Source organism: Marmota marmota, unplaced genomic scaffold, assembly GCF_001458135.2.
Source record: "Marmota marmota marmota unplaced genomic scaffold, marMar, whole genome shotgun sequence".
Classification (NCBI taxonomy): Eukaryota; Metazoa; Chordata; class Mammalia; order Rodentia; family Sciuridae; genus Marmota; species Marmota marmota.
The window spans coordinates 7,925,258-7,931,792 of record NW_025999853.1 but is presented as its reverse complement, the minus strand read 5'-3'; positions in this window follow the sequence as shown (position 1 = coordinate 7,931,792).

Here is a 6,535-nt window from a genome sequence, read left to right as displayed (position 1 = left end):
TGAAATTATATTTAGTTAGGGTTTTTTTTTTTTTTTTTTTCTTTTTTGGTACTGGGAGTTGAACTGGTGGTTAACCCCTGAGCTCTTTTAATATTTTATTTAAAGGCAGGGTCTCGCTAAATTGCTTAGGGCCTGGCTTTGAACTTGTGATCCTCCAGCCTCAGCCTCCTGGGCCGTTGGGATTACAGGCGTGCACTACCATACTGGGCTCGTAATCTCTGTTTCTTTTCTTTTGTTGACAAGTGAAGTGTAGGGACTTGCCATGATTATGGATTTTTTAATCCAACTGGATTTTCCTTTTTATGTCAACAGCTTCTCATAACAATGAAGCTCTAATTGGCAGCAGGTATGTGCATAATTAGTGCTACCTGGGTTTTACCACTAGGGTGCGCTGGCTCCACGTGGACAGAAGTATCTGCCACAGGAGGCAGATACTTGGGGTTGCAGCCTAGAAGTGCATTAGCCAGAAGCCTCTGCCCCACCAGAGTTTAAATCCTTGCCCTCCATGCTCACCTGCTGCACCTTGACCTTGGGGTCCTAGAACACCAACCAAAACAGTTCCTAAGTCCTCCTGCATGCGTAGGACATAAAATGGACCATGTAAGGGCCTAGTGCCAGACCACTTGCCTAGCCAAAAAAAAAAAAAAAAGAAAAAGTTTTAAAAAATTTACTCTTTTAACCATTTTGAAGTACACAGTTCAGTAGCATTAAGTGCATACACACTGTTGGGCAACCACCACCCCCATTCACCCATCAAACTTCTATCCTGCACACCTGAGTCTCTGCACCCACTAAACACTAACCTCCCCATTCTCTTCTCCCCCAGCCCTCAGACCCGCCATTCTATTTTCTGTCTCTATGACTGTAACTACTTTAAGAACCTAAAACAAGTGGAATCATGTGGCGCATCCTTTTGTAACTGGCTTATTTCTCTTGTCATCATGTCCTCTAAGTTCATGCTGGATGTAGCACATGTCAGAGTTTCCTTTCTTTTTAAGACTGTATAATATTCCATTGTGTGGACATACCACATTTTGTTGATCCATTTGTTCATCGATGGACACCTGGGCTACTTCCACCTTTTGGCTCTTGCAAATAATGCTGCTCTAAGCATGGTGTAGAGTCTCTGCATATCAGGTGCAGCCATGTCCAGGGAGGATCCAGTTTGAGGTCCCCACTCTGCCACATATCAACCACATGCTCTGGGCCATGTCACTTCACTTCTCTAACCTCACAGGGTTTCTGAGAGACTCAAAGTGGAAGAATAAAAACTAAATGGCTAGAAGTACAGATAAAGAGGAAAGCAGAAATAACAATTGGTAGGTGCTCGACTCCTTTTCCCATCTCCTGGCCTGAGGGAAGCCTGGAGTTTAATAGGTGCTCAATAAATACCGTCAAATAAATGACTCCTGAGTCGCTTGGTATAGCTGACTTGGGCCTTAAGTCCCTTTCTCTGTAAAAACATCATTAAATTGAGGAGACTGGGAGAGCCCATCTTTCTCCCTTTGTTACTGTGTAGATAAAGATGCCTCAGGACAGTATTTTAAGGTAGCACATAATATTGTTTTCATAGAGAAAATAGTCACAGGACCATCTTAACACTGGATACCAGGGTCCAGAAACTCAGCACTGAGAGGCCCTCTGAATGAAATAAACTCCAATCTGTCCCAAGATGATTGACCTGAAATCGTCCTTAGTCCTTAGGGTTCCTTTAGGCCAATCTGATTTTTCCTTCCATGAGTTTACTGATTTTGTGATACCATTGACACTAATTCCTTTTTTCCCTTGCATGGGACAGGGTCCTAATTCTCATCTTAAAGCTGCTCCTTGATTGTAAATGCAGAGATCCTCTCTGAAAGGATCCATAAGAATCTGTCAACAAGCTGGGCATGGTGGTGCACGCTTGTCATCCCAGCAGCTTGGGAGGCTGAGGCAGGAGAATCACAAGTTCAAAGCCAGCCTCAGCAATGGTGAGGCCCTAAGCAACTCAGTGAGATGCTGTCTCTAAATAGGGGCTGAGGGTGTGACTCAGTGGTTAAGTGCCCCTGGGTTCATTCCCTGGTAAAAAAAAAAAAAAAAAAAAAGACAACAATAACAAAAAACCAGTTAACAGTACTGGCCTCTGATCAGAAGGAATTAGGACTGGGGTCAGGTGAGAGAAAGACTTATTTTTCAGCATAAAATCATTTGTGTTTTTGGGGAAAACATTTTCTTACTTTATGCATGTATTATTATTTTTAGTCCCATTATTCTTGAACAAAAATAAGTACTGACCATGTGTTTAACCAACTCTGAGTCACAGAGGGGAAAAAATATTCCAATCTCGGAGGAAATGGTTTTTGCATCGGGCACGTCAGCCAGCCTAAGAAAATTACCACCCAGCTGAAGTTGCTGAGAGAGATGGTGAGCAGGACTTGTCAACAGAGGGGGAGGAGGACGACATTGGGAGAGAAACCTCCTGTTGCCAGTTTTTGCTCTTTTTGTATAGAGAGAAATGTGCTGAATCTGGTGGGCCAGAGTTTAGAGAATAAATCAACCAAGCAGCGTGGAACCCTATTTGAGAAGCAAAAAAACCTCTCCATATTTTAGGCTTGAAGGCCAGTTTCCTTATTTGCAAAAACAAGATAATAATGCCCATCGGTTATTATAATGCCGGGAAGGTATTTGGTGTTTTCTCAGGGGGACTTTGATGCACACAATCACCAGAGAAGGTGGGAAGCCTTCATGTCTTCAGCGTCTCCTGTGAGCCATTTGCCAAGCTGAGTGTTTGGTTTTATCTTCACAGCAATCACACCAAGTAGGTATTATGATAGTTCTCATTTTATAGAGAGGGTAGAGGCTCAGAGAAGTTCAGTAACTGGCTCAAAGTCACATACTAATGAGGGCCAGAAACAAGATTCAAATTAGGGCTATCTGATAACAAAGCCTGGCTCCCCACCCTGTCACCAGGACAGGCATCTAGGAGTCAACGTCATCCCAGAATGCGTCAGGAGGGCAGCCCCTTGGGATCTGCTCCCCAGGATCTGCCAGAGGTGACCTGGCAAGCAACTTTAGTGAAGGTCAGCTTTCAGCTCCTCTTTCTCTTGCCTGGCAGCTTTGGTTCATTGGGGTGAAGAGACTACAGAGTCCTATAAATAGGTGGCCCCATGTTATTTATCATCATCTTTAAAAAGTAACAAAGGAAAGCCAGGTGTGGTGGCATATGCCTGTAATTTCAGTGACTCAGGAGGCTGAGGCTGAGGCCAGTCTTTATAACTTAGTGAGGCCTTAATCAACTTAGGGAGACCCTGTCCCAAAATAAAAAAAAATAAAAAGGCCTGGGAATGTGGCTCAGTGGTAAAACACCCTGGGTTCAATCCCTGGTACCAAAATAAGGGTAACATGGAGTTTGTGTATAACTCAAGCAAAAATTTATATTAGTGGAATTTGTTTTTTTGGGAAATGGCCTTTAAAATCTGAATTCCAGGGCAAAAACTCAACCAGAAATTCCAAGGAACCAGAATGTCTTAAAACGTATAGTGGATGATTGACATGCTGCTCCAGGTTGTTCACATTAATTCTCTAGGCACTGAGCCAGGTACTGGGACCCAACATGTAAGCTTTTGCAATCTCCGGTGATATATGGGGACTAATCTGGCTTCAGATTCTTTTCCCAGAAGATTTCTGCCCTTTGAAGTCTTCTGTGAGAGGCTTTGCAGAGCTTCTCTGTGGGGGTGACTCCAGTGCTGGAATATTCTGGAAGCATTTGGCCCAGTAAACAGTGTTCTTATTTATTTTTTGTGGTGCTGGGGATTGAACCCAGAGGCCTCTTGCACGAGGGGCAAGCACTCTACCAACTGAGCTAATCCCCAGCCCAGGAAGTGGTGTTGAAGGAGGAGCAGAGGTAACACGGCCAGGCCAGGAGGCTCACAAGGGATGTGGCTTTCCTAGGCCTCACTTGGGAGAGAGCAGGGTGAGATGCAGATTGACGGAGAGCCACCTCTTGTGCCCATTAAGGAATCTGAAGTCCGTCTGAGGTCTGCGGTGCTCTCTCCTCCTTCTGACTCACTGGGATGGCGGGAAGCTTGCTTGGCTTTATTCTCCTTTGGAGTCCTGTCTTCTGTCACAGTGTCTTGTTGGTCTATGGCAGGTGTCAAACGTGCTGCTGAATGAAGGCAGCTTGTGAGCCCACAGGCCGGTGTCACAGGAGGACCCCCGGCAGCCCTGCAGAGGAAGGGTGGGAGGGCAGGCTGGGGGGTGAGAAGACACTGGACCCCAGGGCCACGCCCCATGGGAGGACTGGGTAGGGCTGGGGACAAAGGCACCAGCAGTCTGCTGGGGAGCAGAGAGGAACTCAGGAGGGACTTAGAGACAGAACCAGCAGACCGTGGTGGGCAGGTTTAAGCTCTGGCCAGGGATGATGGTACCAGAGCCCATGGGGAGGGCGATCAGTAGGCGGCCAACAGCGGGGACTGGAACAGGGCGGTCCTCATCCTTCTGTATAAACAGCCATGCACCGTGTCCCACGGCAGCACTGAGAGCAGGCTCACCAAGAGCCTCCACTTGTGCTGTGGCATTTGGCTTTGTTCCGGAACTCCGTTGTGAGTGGTCCTCTGAGATGGACTGTTTCCCTCCCTCCCTCCCTCCTTCCTTCCTTCCTTCCTTCCCAGATATTAGGGATCATCTGCTGGTGCCCAGTGCTATACTGGGTGCTTGCGATTAAGTAGTAAATGTGACAGACACAAATTCCCACCATGGCAAGCTTCCATTCTCTTGGAAGAGGCTGACCATAACCAAAGTGGTCAAGTGGAACGCATGTAGCATATCATATGACCCTGATATGTTAGATTAACTATGTTGTTATCATTCTGTCATATCATTTAGGTGGTGATAACTTCTAAGAGGAAACTTAGAAAGTCATCCTGGGAGGCAGAAGGGTGTTGGAGTTAGTATAGAGCCAGGGAATTTACACTTCTACAAGTGGCCCAGGATATCCTTACTGAGTGAGCCTTGTGGATACACCAGGAAAGAGCAGGAACACCCAGGGCACAGGCCTGAGATGGGAGCATGCGTGGCGGGTGTCGGAGGAGCCTGGTGTGGCTGAAAGGAGTGGGCAGGGAGGTGCTGGAGAGGAGGTCAGAAGGGTGTGGGCTGTCAGTGCCCCACACAGGACTCCTTAGGCTACTGTTCCGTCTGGAGATGAGGAGTCATCTTGGTCCATTTTGGGCTGTATAACAGAATACCAGGAATAGTAATTCATGGAGAACAGATTTATTTCCTAGAGTCCTGGAGGCTGGGAACTCCAAGATCAAGGAGCCCACATCTGGGGAGGGCCTCCTTGCTATATCACCCATGGCAAGAGGTGGGGTGGGGGTGTGGAGCAAACTCTTCTTCCTCTCAGGATCCCACTCCTGGAATAATCCACGAGTCCACTCTTGAGGGCAAAGACCTCATGCCCTAATCATCTCTCAGTGCTCTCGCATTGCTGATTATTCTCCAAAACATGAACCACACAGGAACCGGAAGTTTCCAAGCAGAGGTACCACGAGGCTTTAACAGCATCCCTCAGGTCGACCCATTGCAATAGTGTGAAGGGGAGTCCGGGAGACCAGGGTGTGGGGGTGGGGGGGTTGGCAGACAGGGAGGACATTAGGAGAGCCTTGCAGTAAGCCAGCGCAGGGATGATGGGCGCCTTAGAGATGGCCAGAGGGGATCTTTATACATATGGGTCTAGCTTTTAGAAAGCTTTTTATTTTGGAAAATTTCAAGCATACAAATGTGAAGTGAATCCCATGTATCCTTTAGCCAGCTTTGACAATCCCACTTGGCCAATCTTCTTTCATTTATGTCTCTATCCAACAGGTTAGATTTTTTTTTTTTTAGTCCTGATGATTGAACCCAGGGCTTCATGCATACTAGACAAGCACTCTGTCAGTGAGCTACACTCCTAGACCTTTTTATTTTGAGGCAGAGTCTTGCTAAGCTGCCCAGGCTGGCCTCAAACTTGCAATCATCCTGCCCCAGGCTCCCAAGTGACTAGGATTACAGGTGTGTGTCACTGTGCTGAACAATCCTTATGGTGTGTACAGTCCTGGGGATTAAACCCACAGCCTCACACGTGCTAGCAAACACTCTACCACTGAGCTCCATCCCAGGCCAAGAGTAGATTATTTTTTTAAAAATTTTTAAATATTTAATTTCAGTTGTAAATATTTCAGAATGTATTTCTAAAAGAGAAGAACTCTTTATAAATTACTACAATAACAGAATTACAATTAAGACTTTGACAATCTATAAATCTCCAATCCTATATTCAACATTTTACCTTATATACTATGTTTTTAAAATTGATTCGTTCAATTGATGTATTGATTTGTTGGAATTAGGACCACAAATCCAAGCATTGCATTGAGTGTATGGGTGTCCTAAATCTCTCTCCTTTTAAAATTTGCTGTAGTAAAATATACACAAGAATTAACCACTTTCAGCATTGTAAAGTGATAGTTCAGTGGCATTAAGTATATGCACATTCTTGTGTAGCCATCACCCATCCCGC